The sequence below is a fragment of the Ambystoma mexicanum genome, chromosome 2q (assembly GCF_040938575.1).
Source record: "Ambystoma mexicanum isolate Mex_15411 chromosome 2q, UKY_AmexF1_1, whole genome shotgun sequence".
Lineage (NCBI taxonomy): Eukaryota > Metazoa > Chordata > Amphibia > Caudata > Ambystomatidae > Ambystoma > Ambystoma mexicanum.
In genome coordinates, this window is record NC_090924.1 from 1,402,971,158 (window position 1) to 1,402,985,837 (window position 14,680).

The following is a 14,680-nucleotide window of genomic DNA, read 5'->3' on the forward strand; positions in this document are numbered from 1 at the left end:
TCACTGGATTTTCGGATTGGTGGTTTCTGATGCGGGGGCGCGTTGGTATCCAGTTACTTCACTGGATTTTCGGATTGGTGAGAACCAAACTTGCTTGGCTTCCAGGTATGTTTTTGATAAGTGGTTCCCCTTGTGTCCATGCATTAATGTTCTAATGCTAGTGTCTTTTTCCCCATAGGGGCCGGGGTACGGAATGCCGGGGAACAGGCACCGACCCGAGATGAGAGGTGAAATCCTTGTGGAAATCAGGTAAGTCTTTAATGAGCGTCTTGGTAATGTCTTTTCATTCGCTCATTAACGCTGATTTCTTTTTTCCCTTAGGGGCCGGGGTCCGGAAATGCCTGGATGCGGCGCGGACCCGAAATGAAAAGGGAATGACCCAGCAGGTAAGTCTTAACATGGAGATTTAGCTTCCCTTTTCCCTTCTTTCTCTCACCTTCGTTACTGTCTTTTTCTCCTAGGTGCTGGGGCGCGACTGCGGATCCGGATGGTCGCTGCAGAACATGGATGCGCCCTGTAAGGTGAATAGAATGAGGCGCTGCAGCGATCGATGCGATGTGCTTTTAAAAATAAATGTCTTCCTTTTCAGGATCGTCGGCGAAATGTCTCCGGGATGCAGATTTAGCAGGTAAGGCCTTTTCCTTCTTCTGTTCTCTTGTTCCCTTCCTTTGCAGGTGATTCAGGATGCTGGCAGGCGTGGCAGAAGTCAGGATGCAGGAGCAGACACGGTGAGCGTCCAGCTGCTAGATGCAGAACAATGCGAAGCACGTGTGGCTGATCGGGTGTGGTTTAAATAGCCTTGGAAGAAGTTCCTAGAATGTGTCCTTCCTCCAATCAGGTATGTATCCTTCCCCAACCACGCCCGGGTGGTAAATGAGTCCCACAGGTAAAGTAGTTCCTTTCAGGCCTCAAGGAGGCCGGGGTTCTGCAGCATGGTCTGCATCAGGTAAGGGCACCCAAACACTTTCATAATGAGCCTGGCGCCTATGGCGCCAGGACTGACGTTTTCTATGGGCCTGGCGCCATAGGCGCCAGGACGCTGTCCAAAGGGCCCCTATAAGGGGTTGCTGGAACCTTTCCCGGGGACTTGATGTCCGCTTTCGGGGACGCAGGGCCTGAGCCGGCTCCCCGGGAGCGGGCATCGTGACAGGCGATGAGAGCCAGATAGCTATCTGTATTTGCATATTAAACAATTCATGTATCTCTGAACTCGTGGTTGGCGTATTTCATTTTGGTGTTACTAAGCCTTGATATTTCCTTTGGTTTTTCAGATTGGCAAGATCTTGAGAGCTGCACAGTGGTATTGTAACAGCTACATATTATTTTGATAAAAGGAATACTGTGAGTGCAGCCTGGGAGGGAGTGGGTGCCTCCGCTGTGCAGTGTTGTGTCCCCCTACAAGAGATTACTGTAGCTGGCGTGCAGCATCCTCCAAGCGGCGACACATCCACCTCTCAAGGAAACTTGAAGTTGGTGCTCGCTCTGGGCTAAAGCCTTTGTGTATTGCTATCTGCATGGCGTGTGCCTTCTTCTAGTGTGATAAACTATCACACACCCCTTGCTGCTCAAGCTACCATTGCGCAGCACCCAACTGAATGACTTAGCGATTTAAACCTTAAGGTCAGTCCCCTGTGTAGCCACCGGGACACCGGGTCATTGTGCACACCCTTGTTAACTGGTGAATGAAACTGTAGCATGGTAAGGGTTTTGCTTCTGGAAAGGTAGTCTATATTGTTCAGAAGGGGCGCAGGGAGAAATTTCATAGCCAGAGATGTGTGCTCATCTTTAGCTCCTTCATTTCCACTCGGGGGACTTGGAAAGTGTCTTAGGTAGGGCCCGGGAAGAAGTTCATAGCATATCTGCAGCACTGGCTATTTGTTGTTACTTTTTAGAGCCAAGAAAGAAAAAAAAACGCCTAGAAAAAAGGAACCAAGAAGTCAAAGACAGGGAATGGTACATTTTAAAAATATGACTTCCCGTTCTGGAGCTTCGGGAGTATTCTTAAACCCACAGATTGTCTTTCTTACACCTCTCATTATAGCGAGTTTGGGACTTTTCAAATCCAATTACTACTTGATCTTCCTTTTTGTTTTGAATTTTTAAAATCAGAATAATCCTATCTAGAAGATTATTTCTAAAATTGTGAGCATCAAAGTATGTTTACTTCTGAATCATTGGGTTCGGAATTGTACGACTTCCTCTCCCAAGAAGTTAACTGAAGCACGGCACACTGCTCAAGGGGAGGCCCCCCGAGGCCTTGCCGGGTGAAGTGCGCGGGGTCACTGGTAGCAGGTGAAGTTACCATGGAGGTAATGTTCCACCCGGGCGTTAATTGCACAATTTCGCTTGCACTTGGGTGCAAACAGACCCCTCCGAGCAATTTTCGTCATTTGCAATGCAAAGTGCAAAACGAAGGGGTAAATGCAAGTGTAATACACCTTTGTTTTGACAATGCGCAGTGCAAATGTCGCTGCTGGATTTTTACGCATAGCAGGTCGTGTTTACAATGCATTCCTGTGGAATCCACCTGCTGTTCGCTGGTGTAAAAACCAGGTAGATCCCACTGGAATCCATTGGTTTTACACCAGCATGAAAATGTCATGCTGGTGTAAATCTAAGTGGTTTTTGGAGGAGTAGGGGAAAAAGGAGGTGAAAAAATAACTTCAGTGTGTGCCCCTCTCTCCCAGCCTTCAAAAACCACAATAATTCCCAGAGCATGAAAAATGCCTGTTTTTAGCACCTTTGTTGCAGGTTTGCAGCGGTCATCGGTGTTCCCGTGAGCCCCCTCCTGCACAGACACAGTCGGAGACCGTTGTGTGCAGTTCAGGCTCCCCGGTGGCTCTGACGTGGCCGGGTATGCCACTTTTATTTATAGTGCACGCGGTGGAGTGCAACGTCACTCTGCCGCATCCTGAACCATTAAAGGGGCAGCACCACACTCCTCCTATTTCATGAGGACAACAACGAACATCTTAACAGTACTTTACTTAACACACACAACGCACTGCAAATCAAAACCCACAAAAGACCCCTTTAATGACAACCACCTGGACCCCAGCACCAACTGTAGCATCCCGGGATGTTGCTCCTGGATCAGGACCACAGTACATAGTCACTGAGGTGAACAGGTTCCCCTCGCCCTCTCCTCAGCGGGTTCCTCCTGCCAGCCTCCCGGATAGGGACCCCCTCGGCGGTACTCCCTCTGGCTGGAGAGCTGGGGGGAGGGGCTACACCTCTGCCCTCATCTGGAACCTCCATCATGTCCCGGGTTTGGGTCACCTCCGCCCGAGGTTCCCCCACTCTCTTAAAGAAGCTGGCGTTGAGAGTGACAGACACAGTGCCATCAGAGGCCATCACCATCGTCCCCTTCACAGCCACCACGTCCATTGGCCCCGGGTCATATGTTAATGACAACTTCCCGTGAGGGTGCGGGTTGCTTACCAGCACCTCATCCCCGGGAACAAACTGCTGAGGCCTCAGTCCCCTCCAAAGGTTCTCCTGTTCCGTCCTTTGCCTCCTGTCCCTTTCCACTTGCTGGTCATCAATCACAGCTGGCTCCTTCTCCCCCATCTCGGGCAACAGTCCTCTTGGGCACCGTTTGAATAGAGCTTCCGCAGGTACCACCCCCATAGATGTGTGCGGGGTGGCCCGATATTCACTCAGAAACTGATATAAAGCCCTCTTCAAGCACTGGCCTTGTCCCTGTGTGATGCAGAACACTTTGTTGAGGGTCCTCATCATTCGCTCCGCCTCGCCGTTCGCCCTGGGCCACAACGGAGTGACCTTCCTGTGGTGGATTCCATAGTCTTCCATCAGCTTGGCAAAGCTCTCACCTTGGAAGGGTACTTTGTTGTCCAAGCATAGTACCCTGGGGAGCCCATGAGTGGCAAAGATCTTCTCGACCGCCACCACCACATTTTTAAAGGCCACTGACTTGATTACCTCCACCTCAGGGTACCTGGACCACTCATCCACCATGACCAGGAAATGCATGCCTCGGGTTGTGGAGCCAAAGTCTGCACGGATCACCTCCCACAGTCTTGTGCCACGTGGCATTATTTCGATGACAGGATCCTTTTGGGCTGGTGATGCCGCCTGACACCATACACATGACGTGACAAACTCTTCCACCCACCTCTCCAACTCTGGAAACCAGACCTTCTGGCGCAACCGGGCCTTTGTTTTGGCCACGCTCTGGTGTCTCTGATGGGCCAGCTCGATAACCTGCTGTATTTTCACCTGCGGGATCACAATCCGTTCACCCCTGAGTAGAAGGTCAGCCTCAAAGAACGTCAGCTTATCTCTCAACTTCCACAGTTGTTCCAGGGTGACTTTGGCCTCCTGCGTCCGCAGGGTAAGAGTGTCCAGCACAGCCTTCCATGATCCTTGCTGAATCGCCGACTTCAGGATGAGGAAGCATTCATCTTGGGCCACGGCCAGCTCTAGATCGTTCAGTGGCACCAAGTTGGGAGTTGCCGCCTCCACCACCAGTTGAAAGTGCGCATCTGCCTCCTCTGTACAGGTGTCTGCCCGCTCTTCCGGGGCCCCTCTTGGATGGCGAGAAAGATAATCGGCCGCATTGCTGCTCCCAGGCCGGTATACCAGTGAGACGCCATACTCCAGTAACGCTAACATCCACTGCTCAATCCTCGCAGGGGGCTTTGAGGACAAGCCTGCCAGGATGGGCAGCAGGGGCTAATGGTCAATGACCACTGTCACTGGCTGCCCCAGGACGTATAGCCTGAAGTGCCGACAGCCCCACAGGGCCGCCAGGGCCTCCCGCTCAACCTGGGAGTACCGTTGCTCGGTCTCCAAGAGGGCCTTGCTGTCATACGCTGCTGGGCTGGCCTCCTCCCCAATTTCCGACTGTAGGGCGGGGTCCAAGAAGGCCATGGTATCTTCAGTTGTTAGGGCCCTCTTGATGTCTTCAAATGCCACCTGCTCCAGTGGCCCCCCTGCCATGTGACATCCTTCTTTGTGAGGGCTCACAAGGGCTCAGACCACGAGGCCAAGTTCTTAATGAAGCGGCCACAGTAGGTGACCATGCCGAGAAAACTCTGCACCTCCGACACATTCTCTGGTGGTCGTGCCTCCACAATGTCTTTAACCCTGCGGGGATCAGGTGACACGCCTCCCTCCTTAAACACAAACCCAAAGAATTTGATGGTGGTTTTGAGGAACTCGCACTTGTCGCAGTGTAAGGTTAAGCCAAGCGACTGGAGACGCTCAAATGTTTTGGCCAACTTATGCAGTTGCTCTGCTTCTGACTTGGAATTTCATCACTTATGTTGAGGACGCCATCCAGGTCAGCAAGGGCTCCACGGATAATGTTCTGAAGCACCTCCACTGCACAGGACACCACAAAACTCAGTCTTTTATAATGGTACAACCCACGATGGGTGGTGAATGTGGTGATGTACCGCAAGTCAGGGTGCAGCACCACCTGGTGGTATCCAGCTCTTAGGTCCAATTTCGAGAAGAAGCAGGCACCCTGCAGCTCTGTGATGATATCATCGATGGTGGGCGTCAAATGCTGCTCTCTCTTGATGGCTTTATTGGGGAGCCGCATGTCAACGCATATCCTCACTGAGTCCGACAGCTTTGGCTTCCTGGCAATGACAATGGGGGACACCCACGGGGTTGGGCCCTCAACTTTCTCAGGGATGTCGAGACTGACTAGATTGTCAAGCTCACGGTCGACTAAGTCCTGCAGGTGGAATGGCACACGCCAATGTTTCAGAGCGATGGGTTGAATCGACTCGTCAATGTGTAGTCTTACAGGGTCACCTGTCATCCGCCCAATCCCCTCAAACAGCCGGGAGTACTTGTCGAACAAAATTTGGATGTCTTCTACATAAATCGAGTATGCGAAACGGACAATCCCCAGCGCTTCTGAATGTTCTGACTTGAGTGTCGTGTAGACCGATGAGTCCTCTGTCCCCAAGTGACGCACAGGGGAACTTAATAGAAACCCGCTGTGCGACCTTTGAGGCCACAGGTGGGAGATGTCTTCCCAGATCCACGGAGCCTCTGGAACACCGATGCTGCTGTCGAGAAGGAACGGGGTTAAGTACCAGGCAATCACAATACAGTCAGATAAACAAAAGGATCTAAAATGTCTTACCTATCTGGTGTAAGGGTAACCCAGGTAACCTAGTAGAGTGGTTCGAGACTCAGATGATGCGGCGGTCCCTGGAATGGTAGAACCACAGGTTAGCGTGGATGAAGGGTTAGCCACCTGTAGGAGAGAGGGCTTGACTTGAATCCCAAGAAGGGAAAGGGCGTAGAAGTTCAGCAAGGTAACCAGGGATGATCCAAAGGCAAGTCGAGGTGAAGTCCAAAATCCGGCAACAGGGCAACAGTTCCAAGCAAAGGTACAAAAGGGGTGTCCGAGGGAGTCCGAGGTAGAGTTCCGTGATCAAGATAGCAAGGAGCAAGTAGTAACGCCAAACAGGGTCTGAAGCCAGCTGAGAAGCAATGAGTGTTCTGTCTCTCAGACCTTTATACTGTGTGTCTGGGAGTCATGTGACGTCTCTGGATCATGTGACGTCCAACAAGGACACGTGACTCTGGATCACGTGACCGACGTGGTGACGTAACACCGCCCCTTCTGCTATACGCTCTCCAAGGCAGTTGCCAATGCAGAAAGGGTTGCAATCGAGCCCGTACACCAAAGCTGGTACGGGGTTTTCGGTTCTTTGGGTTAACCGAATCACCTGAGCCTGGAACCGTGGGAGGGGATGGTGGAGAAATGTGAGCAGTGTTCTGATGTGTAGTGAACGTAGTGAACTGGTGTGCAGAGGATCGTCTAACATAGCCCCCCCCCCAACGGCCCACGACCCCGTGGGCCGGACGGATGATCCTTATGGAAGCGGGCCACCAGCCGAGGGGCGTTCAGATCCAAGGCGGAAACCCATGAACGCTCCTCCGGGCCGTAACCCTTCCAATCCACCAGATATTGGAGCCTACCCCTAAACCATCGGGACCCTAAAATGGCCGACACCTCAAAGACATCAGGAGAGGACAGGGACACCGGTGCAACAGGGGTACGAAGGCGGACAGAATCGGGGCAAGGCTTGAGGAGGGATACATGGAACACAGGATGGATACGCCAAGAACTAGGAAGCACTAGACGAAAAGCCACCGGATTCACTACCTGTGAGACTACATACGGGCCGACAAAACGAGGTAGCAGTTTCCGGCAACCCACTAGGCGAAGGTGACGTGAAGACAACCAGACCCTGGAACCCACCACCAGAGGGGGAGCAGCCAGACGTTTGCCATCCACACGGGCCTTCATGGCAGTCTTCGCTTCCGTGAGATGCACCACAGTACTAGCATGTACAGCAGACAGATCCCTAAGACACATCGTGGCCGCAGGATTCGAAGAACTAGAAGCATCAGGGACTGGCAAGACCTTGGGATGTTGGCCGTAGAGGGCGTAGAAAGGAGAATAACCTGTAGCTGAATGAGCCGCGTTATTGTACGCGAACTCAGCAAGCCGCAAAACGGCCAACCAGGAGGTCTGATGTTGCAATATAAGGCAGCGAAGATACTGCTCCATAGATTGATTCGTCCTTTCGGTCTGCCCATCGGTCTCAGGATGATATGCCGAAGAATACCTGGTATCAATGCCCAACAATTTAGTCAACGACCTCCAAAACCGAGAGGTGAACTGTGATCCTCGATCGGATATAATGACCGAAGGGAGGCCGAATAACATGAACACATGTTCAAAAAACAAGTCCGCCAAGACCGGGGCCGAAGGAATACCTTTACAAGGGACAAAACGAGCCATTTTTGTAAACGTGTCCACCACTACCCAGATGGAGTCAAAGCCTCGTGACTTGGGGAGATCGGTAACGAAATCCATAGTCAGTGTATGCCAAGGCCTGGGAGGAACTGGAAGCGGAAGTAGCAACCCAACCGGTCGGCCTCTCCGATGTTTAGCCTGAGCACACACTGCACATGAATTGACATAGCAGTCTACATCGCGCTTCATAGAGGGCCACCCACACCAGCGCTTGAGAAGATCTAAAGTGCGCTCTTGACCGGGATGGGCATTAAAAGGGGCATCATGAGACCACTCAAGGGCCAGATTACGAGTGTCAGGTGTGGGAAGGAATAGACGTTCATGTACGAAAGGCAACCCATCAGAATACACAGGGTCCCATTCTCGCAACTGGTCGGAATGATTGCTAGTCCAGGATCGGACCGAGTCTAATAATGACAATGAAGGTGTACAAAGACAAATCACATGACTCTTTCCGAGAACAGTGTCAGGAAAGGTTGGCAACTCGACCCCCCCTGGGGAACGTGACAAGGCGTCTGCTTTTCCATGTGCAGTGCCAGGACGATGCATAATACGAAAATCAAAAGAGGAAAAGAAAAGATGCCATCGGACCTGTCTGTTATTAATGCACTTCAATGAGGCCAGATCCTGTAAATTCCGGTGATCTGAGTATACAGTGATGGGATGTTTGGCCCCCAGAAGATGATGGCGCCAAACACGAAAGGCATCCATGACAGCCAAGAGTTCTTTCTCCGTAACAGTGTAATGAGTCTCAGTACTGGAGAACTTACGGGAATGGTATGCCACTGGGTGTAATTTGCCTGTTGTAGGATACGTTTGTGACAATACCGCACCGAGAGCAAAAGAAGAGGCATCTGCCTCTACTATGAACGGAAGATCAGGATTGGGGTGCTGGAGTACCGGTGCGGTAGTGAAAGCAGTTTTCAGAGCCTCAAAAGCCTCCTGATGTTCCCCGTGCCAATGATAGGGTACCTGAGGACTAGTCAGAGCCGTGAGCGGCGCAACAATTTTGGAAAAAGAAGAAATGAAACGTCTATAAAAGTTGGCGAATCCCAAAAAGGCCTGCAAGGACTTGAGTGTTTGAGGTACTGGCCAATCTAATACTGCTTTGACCTTAGATTCGTTCATGGATAACGCCCCAGGGGTGATGTGGAAACCCAGAAACTCAACAGAAGTTTTATGGAACTGACATTTCTCAGGTTTGGCAAATAAGGAATGTTCTCTCAAACGGGATAGTACTTCTCGAACATGCTTTACATGGTCATCAAGATCACGAGAAAAGATTAAGATGTCGTCCAAGTACACAACCATGTAAACGTCCAGAATATCCCTGAATATGTCATTCATGAATCGGTGGAATGTGGCTGGGGCATTACATAGGCCAAAAGGCATGACTAAATATTCGTACAAGCCGTAACGAGTACAGAAAGCCGTTTTCCACTCGTCTCCATCGCGAACGCGTACTAAATTGTATGCGCCACGTAGGTCAAGCTTGGTGAAAACGGAAGCATGAGTTAAATGGTCCAGAAGTGGGGTGATTAACGGGATTGGATATCTATCCTTTTTTGTGATAGCGTTAAGACGTCGATAATCCACACAAGGGCGTAAATCCCCCTCCTTCTTGGGTACAAAGAATATGGGACTTGCTGCTGGTGAAGTGGAGGGACGGATGTGTCCTAAACGTAAGGCGTTCTGTACATACTCTTTCAATGCTTGTTCCTCCGAAGGGGACAAAGAATAGATCCTGCCCGAAGGGATAGTGGAATCAGGAAGTATTTTGATTGGGCAGTCATATGGTCTATGTGGAGGAAGTACCTCGGAAGAGCCCCGATCGAAAACCGATTCGAATGCTTTGTACTCAGGCGGAATCCCAGACACCAACCCCCCAACAGTATGTGAATGAACAATCTCTGGATCATCAACAGTGAGTTGAGCTAAAGCTCCCAAGGCCCGAGAAGGTGTGTCAGAGGCTTGATGGACCGGGAGACAATAATTCTGACAGACTTCGGACTCGAAGAGTACAGTGCCTGACTGCCAATTGATCAGTGGGTTATGTTCACGTAACCATGGAATTCCTAGTATGATACCGAATTGGGGTGTGGTAATTAAATCAAAACATAAGGTTTCTGTGTGTGTTTCTTGTATGTTCAACAAGAGGGGTGCAGTTTGGTGTCTAACAGGACCAGAAACCAATGCAGAGCCGTCTACGGCTTGGACATGTTCCGGTCGTGTTTTTACCACTAAAGGTAGGTTGAGGGAATGGGCCAAATCAATATCTATGTAATTACCAGTGGCACCTGAATCAATGATGATATTGACTGCATGAAGAAGGCCTGTAGAGGGACATAGAGTAGCCTTTACAGAGACGGGTTGGACACGAGCAAAGGCAAGAGAGTTACCCGGAGATGATGACGGGACACTCGACCTGTTCTCCGGATCTAAGGTCGAGCCATCCGAAAAACCTGGCTCTTCTTGGGACGTTGAGGACACTCTTTCACAATATGTCCAGTGGTGCCACAATAAAAGCATGCATTGTCCACCCTTCTACGTTCCCTCTCTGATGTTGTGATAGGACTACGTAAACCTCCCACTTGCATAGGTTCTTCTGTACTGGAAGCAGGAGTACTAGCAACAGTAGGATGGGAAGAGACCCCCAATTCAGCTCTACGCTCTGATCGTCGTGCATCTACCTGCAAGACGAGATCAACCAATTCCTGATACTGAGTAGGCATAGAAGGGATCACTGATAAAGCATCTTTCATGGTGTTACTCAACCCCCTATAAAAGACCACCGCCCGCTTGTTTTCTGGCCATGATGTTTCTGCAACTAGCTGATTGAAACGAGTGATGTATTCTATTAAAGTCCTTCTACCCTGAGTCAGTTCTAAAAACTCCAAATCCCTAGACTGCGCCTTGTGTCGAGTATCGAATACTCGAGACATTTCTAGAACCAACAAATCAAAGTCGTAAAGGACTGGGCTATTATTCTCTAGCAGGGGATTAGCCCAAGCGGCAGCCGTTCCGGCTAAATGGGAGAGGGCGAAGGCGGCTTTAGTAGTGGAAGTAGGAAAAGCCAAAGGTCTGCATAAGAAGTGTAACTTGCACTGATTAACAAAGGTTCTGAATTTCTTGGGGTCACCTTGATAGCGTTCCGGAGCAGCCAGGGGGGAAGGAGATGGGAGGATCATTGGAGTTGGGACTGTAGAAGTAGCCAAGGGAGGGGGTGTAGTGAAGGAGCTGGCATCTCCAAACTCAGGGTCTGCAGGAAGGGAATGCTGAACACTCTGTATGGAATCCAACCTTTGGTGGATCACTGTGTTCGCGGCTGCCATATCTGCCCTTAATACTGTAATTGCCTGGACTAAAGCAGCTATGGGTTCTTCCGTGGATCCCTGCATCGTCAAACACGACTATACGGCTTCTCAGTCTGTTCTGACTTGAGTGTCGTGTAGACCGATGAGTCCTCTGTCCCCAAGTGACGCACAGGGGAACTTAATAGAAACCCGCTGTGCGACCTTTGAGGCCACAGGTGGGAGATGTCTTCCCAGATCCACGGAGCCTCTGGAACACCGATGCTGCTGTCGAGAAGGAACGGGGTTAAGTACCAGGCAATCACAATACAGTCAGATAAACAAAAGGATCTAAAATGTCTTACCTATCTGGTGTAAGGGTAACCCAGGTAACCTAGTAGAGAGGTTCGAGACTCAGATGATGCGGCGGTCCCTGGAATGGTAGAACCGCAGGTTAGCGTAGATGAAGGGTTAGCCACCTGTAGGAGAGAGGGCTTGACTTGAATCCCAAGAAGGGAAAGGGCGTAGAAGTTCAGCAAGGTAACCAGGGATGATCCAAAGGCAAGTCGAGGTGAAGTCCAAAATCCGGCAACAGGGCAACAGTTCCAAGCAAAGGTACAAAAGGGGTGTCCGAGGGAGTCCGAGGTAGAGTTCCGTGATCAAGATAGCAAGGAGCAAGTAGTAACGCCAAACAGGGTCTGAAGCCAGCTGAGAAGCAATGAGTGTTCTGTCTCTCAGACCTTTATACTGTGTGTCTGGGAGTCATGTGACGTCTCTGGATCATGTGACGTCCAACAAGGACACGTGACTCTGGATCACGTGACCGACGTGGTGACGTAACACCGCCCCTTCTGCTATACGCTCTCCAAGGCAGTTGCCAATGCAGAAAGGGTTGCAATCGAGCCCGTACACCAAAGCTGGTACGGGGTTTTCGGTTCTTTGGGTTAACCGAATCACCTGAGCCTGGAACCGTGGGAGGGGATGGTGGAGAAATGTGAGCAGTGTTCTGATGTGTAGTGAACGTAGTGAACTGGTGTGCAGAGGATCGTCTAACACTGAAGCCGCACAGCTCAGCAGGGTGTTGCTGCTCACAGTTGTAACATAGAAGCGAGCTCTTATCCGAGAGTCCCCATGCCCCACGTCAGCCACAAAGGCCCCATCGAGTGGAATTGGTTGTGACCCAAAACATGAAGATTCGCACCTTGGGGCGGCCAGCTGAAGGGGGCACTCCATGGCGTCATAATGTTCTCTTGCCATGACGTTTACGGAGGTTCCAGTGTCTAATAGTGCAGGGACAGGTGACTCGTTCACCGTGACCAGACATCTAGGCTGGCGCCTGTTCTTAGAGCACAGAACACCCACACTGGACACAAAGAAAATGTTCTCCTCCTCTTCTTCTTCGTCCTCTTCGAGCTGGGCACCCTCCTCTCCCTGGTCCACCTGAGCAACATTGGGTGGGCGTGACTGACGAAAATAACCAGACCGGACTGGACCTCTCGGAACCACCAGTGGCAATGGGCCCCTGCAAATACGGGTTTAGTGGTCAGCCAGACCACAGCGGCCACACGCTTTCCCTGCAGCCGGGCACTCCGCAGAGTGGGGCAAGTCATATCCACATTTCAGACACGAGTCCCCTGACCTGCCACCATGGTCACAGAGGTTGCTCCTTGCACCCCTGCCACCTGTGCCACGGCCTACGGCACACACCTCTTCTACTTTGCCAGGACGCACTCCAGCTTCCATCCTGGATGCCTCACTTCAGCTCAAGGGTTGTCCCAGGCGCATGACACTGACAGCGGGCGCAGGCGACCATAGAGGTTGTCCAGTGTTTCATCGTTCTTTTGGCGGGTAGACCTCATCATGAAGCGCTCATAGTCCACATTCGCCTGGGGCAAGAAATAATTGTGTAGAGCAGCTTTCGCTGCATCGTATGAGTTGTCAGCCGTCTGAAAAGATTGAAAAACTTCATGTATCACAGGTCCGGCAGAGTACAACAGGGTTGCCAGCTTACTGTCGTCATTTGTTTCCATGGTAGCACGAAAGTACATGTCCATCCGATCGATCCACATTTTCCATCGGGGCCCCTGGCTGGATGGGGCAACCGAGATGTCAAACTCAGGAATTGGTTGTAGCGCCACTGGTAGTCTCATCGGGCCAGCTGTTGTGGCACTGGAGGCGGAGGCATGGGCACAGGCCCTGTTTGGTCATCTTGAGCACTCATGGCTGTGAACGCACAGGCAACCAACCCAGTTTACAGATGGGGCCGCAACTCACCCAGACAGTCCTCTCACAGATGGTATAGCAGGCTCCTTTGTGCTTCACCCCCACCAAAGTCCAGAAAAACAAACAATGCGGGCCATGAACAGCATGCAAGTCCAATGTTCAGGCAGGGGAGAATGCAAACCCACAGGAAGCGTTTGAGGCACGACATTGACTCCAAAAATTTAGCTTGGTGGGCCTAAGGGGCCAACAAAGAAAAACAGCAGGCCTCTCCCAGCACCTCACCTCAACTCGATGAGATTTGCACTCCAAAACACCAAACAAAAGATTCCAGACGTGCAGTGCAAGAAGTGACAGCTGCACGCTGCTGATATGTCCAAAGATTGAGGCTGGACGGTGCACAGGCACACTTTTACAGGGCCGGGGACCATCCAAGGCCTAAACACCAAAATGGCTGCTGAGCCGCGTGGTCCTTCCCCGTGGACCACGTGGCATGAAAACAATGAAAATTGACCCCAAATGAGGAAAAAATATTCACCGCCTTGTCACCACCGTGACCGGGTGTTAATGAGACCTCGTCGCCACTGTTGCAGGTCTGCCGCAGTCATTGGTGTTCCCGTGAGCCCCCACCCGCCACAGACACAGTCAGAGACGGTTTCGTGCAGTACAGGCTCCCCGGTCGCTCTGACGCAGCCGGGAACACCCTGTTTATTTATAGTGCACGAGGTGGAAGGGGCAGCATCACAACCTTTATTGAAAAATGAGCCCTGTGATTTAAGGAAAGCTTTGACCCCAGCCCCAACACCCCGTGTGGCCCAGTTTGACAGGAGACTGGAACCCACCTCTGGGTAACATTCAAACCATCCAAACACCCTTCAGCAGTAGTAGCCTGGTGTCCTCCTAAACACGGACCTTGACCTCTTGCGTCATGCCACACGAGCGGCCTGCGCACTTTCCCTCATGCTCTTCCGCCACACGAGCGGCCTACGCACTTTCCCTCATGCTCTTCCGCCACACGAGCGGCCTACGCACTTTCCCTCATGCTCTTCCACCACACGAGCGGCCTGCGCACTTTCCCTCATGCTCTTCCGCCACACGAGCGGCCTGCGCACTTTCCCTCATGCTCTTCTGCCACACGAGCGGCCTGCGCACTTTCCCTCATGCTCTTCCGCCACACGAGCGGCCTGCGCACTTTCCCTCATGCTCTTCCGCACTCTTCTGCCGCTTTTTCTGACAGCCTACGGAGCTCTTTCAAAAGCCTATCCCCATTCTCTCTTTTTTTCAATACCCCAAAAAGGCATCATTACCTAGTCCCATCTCTCTTTCAAAAGACAGGAGTTTATTTTTCACCAAGGTT